We start from the raw sequence: 4,804 nt of genomic DNA on the forward strand, positions 1-4,804 counted from the left end.
CTCTACTCTCTCTCTCTCTCTACTCTCTCTCTCTCTCTCTCTCTCTCTCTCTCTCTCTCTCTCTCTCTCTCTCACACACACACACACAGACCCGTCGCTAGCGACCTCATCCTCTCCTCCACCATCTCCGTCGTCGTAGATCGAAATCTCACCGCCGTCGTAGATCGGAATCTCGCTGCCGTTGTCAATTGAAATATCATTGCGTCGTCTATTGGAATTGATAAGCCTAAAATAGACTTATAAATAACCCTGCAATCACAATCAAGTTATCAATGGTAGTATAGAAAAGTAGGGTGTCTCCCGCAGAGAATTGTGACTCAACAATTGCAAATATGACTCTGAAAAACTGAACAGACACTAGACAAAGACGAAAACAAAAACTATAGCTAGACCCAACGAAAAATTACGAAATTAAATCTGGAGAAACTAGACACACACAACTGTGTAGTTTTGCTATGCTAACAAAATTCAGAAATATGACGGACAGAATGATCAAAAACAGAAAACTAAATCTGGGGATTTTGGTTTTGGAAATCAAATAACAAAAACTAGTTAGGAACTACTCCTCACCACTAGACAATGATTACACCTATGATGTGTTTACTAACATGTTCAATTCATTCGGATATCCTTACTCAAGCTAAGCCAATGATGTGTTGAACTTAACCTATCAATCTTTCTTACTTGGTATGTTAAGAGAATGATGTTTTCAACTTAACTTAGCATCTAGAATGGAGCCTAGAGTGATGTTCTCGCACAGCTCTCACCTAGAAGTCATTAAGGTCTAAAAGATTATGAATAAGGCTAGAGAATGTCGGTACTGATGTTGTCCTAATCTACCTAGACATTGATTTATGTGAATGGGCTCAAGTCACTCACTCGCTACTCTAGAATGCATGATGATCATACAAAACATTCATAGCTTTACAAACTAGCATGCATACTAATGTTGGCCACCATCAATAAACATACAAAGTTGATCAATGATATAACGATAAACCAATGAATATCCGAAATCCATGGAACAAATTAAATAAACGCCAACTTCATAGTTACACCATGTCTCTTCTTTCTTTTAATTTTCTAAAATTTCTTCTTTCTTCTTGTAGTTCTTTATAAGACAGTTTAGCTTCTGATAATAAATCAAGTTGAGTAGCAATAGATTCTCCTATTGGTAATAAAAAATTAACTGTTTACCTTTGAGTAGAAGGATAGATTTTATATTTGCAAAATGTTAAATATAAACAAATATAAACAAACGCCAACTTCATAGTTACACCATGTCTAGGGCTAGGAAACAGCCCCTAACTAAGGGAAAATTAGTTACTCATCATCTTTGAAAACACACCAGAGAATTTCATAAGATTCGGGGAGAAAAGAAAATACGAAAGATGAAAAACAGGGGAAAATATCGATTTTCTGAGTCGAGAGATCGATCTCTTCTGGGCTCTGAACTTTACTTCTTCTCCTTGAATTCTTGATGGCTCCCTCTTCTCTTGTGCGTTTTTTAGAAACGTGAAAGCTCTCTTTCAGTATGACGGCTTAGAGTCCTTCTGGTATTAGGGTTTTGCCTTAAGTAGTCTCCAAGTCTTCAAAGCTTCCTTTTCAGACTATGCTTCCTTCTTTGACTAGGATCAATGTTTGGGCTATCTTTTGAATGTCTTCCACATATAATCTGGGCTTGGCTTTTGGGAAAATTATATTAATGATATCACTCTTCGAAATCATGCAAAAACCCCCAAGAAAGCTTCTCAAAATCCAGCCCAAATACTGCCTCGAACTTGACTGCTGCACAGCTTTCCTGGAACTGCTGATTTCCTGTCCAACTTCGACGCTTCATAACTCCTAGATGCCATCACCGATTTGGATGATTCTTGACTCTAAATTGATCTACAAACGCACCTCTACAAATCTGGGCGGTCATCTTGGTGAAATCATTCTCGGAACCTCATGGAAATAGGCCTTGAAAACCGGAGAAAATAAGCAGAAACCAGTTTTCAGCTTTTTGTGTTTGCAGCTTCTGTTTTGGTGAAGTGGTTCCATCGCCTTTCCTTGATATTTTTGACCATGTGAGTGATCAAACTCCATCCTTGACATCTCTACTTCGTATTGGAAGCCTTGCTTGCATCACTTGAGCACATATTTGCATTATCTTGCTCCACGAAGTACCTAAGAAAATAACAAAGTTAAAACAATCTTTTTAAAGGAAAATAGTCAAGTTAAATGCAAAGGTTAAACTATAAAATCGTCGCATTTTATGCTCCTATCAGGAATCTCTATTGTTGTAGATCGAATTATCGCCGCCATCATCGATTGGAATCTCGTTGCCGTCGTCATTTGTAATCTCATCGTCGTCATCGTTTGTAATATCTCCACTGTTGTCGTAAGTAAGAGGTAGTAAAAACATTTTTATTAGGGGTAGTAAAAACGTTTTCAACATTTATTGCCTTTTCTATTATTTTTGCAATAAATGGTAATTAGGTGACAATAAAGCTTATTGTTGCAAGTTTACTGGGGAAGGTGAATCGATTTTGATGTGGATAACAAGTTTACTGGGAGTCAGTAATATGTTGTTGGGGTGGATAACAAGCCCACTGGGGGTTAATAATATGTTATGGGGTGAATAACAAGTTTACTGGGGGTCAGTAACATGTTATCGGGGGTGGATAACAAGTTTACTGGGGTCAGTAACATGTTATTGGGGTGGATAACAAGTTTACTGGGGGCAGTAATATTTTGGTGAGGTGGATAACAAGTTTACTGGGGGTCAGTAATATTCTGGTGAGGTGGATAACAAGTTTACTATGAGTTAGTAATATTCGGGTGACCGGATTCCGGCGACCAGATTCCGGAGTCCGTGGACCGGTGACCGGAGTCCGGCAAGGCTCTGGCAAAGTCCTCTCTCTCTTCCATTTTCTCTCTCTAAATGTGTATAAGACATAAGGGTAAAAGTGTCTCAAAAATATTATTTTATTATGAATTTAATAAAGATTTGTGTATTTGGGTACAAATAAGCTAATCTCTCATTCAATTTGGGTCAAAAGTCTTATTGTCATTGGAATGAGGTTTGACTTTTGTTTTTTTTTTTTGTGTGCAAATGGTCATTATCCTATTTAAGAATATGATTTTGCTAGTGGGAAGAAAAATCTTAAATTTAAGGACAGTGTGCATTAACCCTAATCATGTAAATCATCCATGATATTAGTGTTACTATCTCATGAGGTACATGAGGTGAATTTTCGTAAGGAGAGGATCCATGCGGGTCCGATTAACTTATATTTAGCCTTGATTAGATGTTAGTTTAGGACGCATGGAATCCCCATATATAGCTCTGAATTTCCACAAAATTTGTTTGACTTGTGTTTAACTTGTGCGCATGTGGAGGATTAATGTAAGCTGCTTTTATTAGAATATACCCTCGTGAACCTCCATCCAAATACTAACCAAAATTGATAGCGATCGAAAATGGGTGTTTCAATTAAAAATCATTTTGTGTTAATTGTAGTATATAACAAATAAGGGTATCGTTACAAAAGCCGGGGATTGAATGTACTTTTACAATTTACGTTAATTACAAAATAAGAGAAAACAAAATATGATAGTATAAAGATATGGGGTTTTGTGATTATAAACAAGAGAAAATAAAGAAACAAAATAAAACAAAAAAGATCAGATGGATGAGATGTTAGAGACTTGGAAATCCACCACCAAGTATGTTTCAAGACATGTTAACAACTAAAACTTCAATCATTAAGTCGCAAATTGGTATCAATCAAGAACAAACCGTGAATGCACTGCGTAAGTCCTTATTATTTCTCTTAATTACTTAAGCCAGATGAATGCAACGTTACTAAGCCTTTAGAATAACTGATCAAGGTATAGACACTATCATATCAACAAATTATTCTAAGCATTAAGATCAATGGAAGTTTGATTGAACAAGTATGCAAAACTAGTGTGGAACGCCTATCTAGCATGCAATCTTTTTTATTTGATTTCACCTATTGTCCTATATGTTTCACTACTTTAAAACATGTCTTTTAACCATTTAGGAGATTAATCAACCTATTTCTAGCCTCACTCACAGGTTCATAATGTTCTATGTTGCGCATACATGAACATAAACAAACAACTCCAGCAGAATACTTAAACAAAAGTTTGGATTTGTTAAAGCAAAAGCTAAATTCTTTTTTTTATTTTTTATTTTGTCCACTTGTTAATTTATGATCAGTCAAAATTTATCAGTTAACTCTAAATAATAATTTACTGCTGGAGCACCATTGCTATTTCTATTCTTAAATTTCTTAACTATTGTTAAATTTAGCAACAAACTAACCTAAATTACTGGAGATGCTTAGATGAGTTTATTACAGACTCAACTAGATGAGTTTACTACTAAATGAACTAACCTAACCAAACCAACCTGACTATCGATCTCAGCCCAATAACAAAAGAGCATCATCAAGCATCTTGGTGTGGTGTGCTGGCACAGTAGGATCACGACAGGTGGCTTTAGGGGAAGGCTAAATACCTTCCAGTGAAATTAGGGTTATCAAGATACTCGAGCGTTGAGTTTCCTCTACTAATAAGGCTTTCAGAACCGGCGCTCCGGTAAGTTTAGAAACCCTTTTTATTCATCGTTCTCTTAATTATTAACTCCCTTCTCTTTTTAGAACAGTTTCATAGTCTTTACATTTTAAAGGTCCTAGAGGGGGGGGGGGGTGGAATAGGCGTTTTTCAGATTTTCGATTGCTTCTGCAACTGAGGATAGCAATGACTTGTGCTATCCCAGGTTGACAGGGTG

Source organism: Fragaria vesca, linkage group LG3 (assembly GCF_000184155.1).
Source record: "Fragaria vesca subsp. vesca linkage group LG3, FraVesHawaii_1.0, whole genome shotgun sequence".
NCBI lineage: Eukaryota > Viridiplantae > Streptophyta > Magnoliopsida > Rosales > Rosaceae > Fragaria > Fragaria vesca.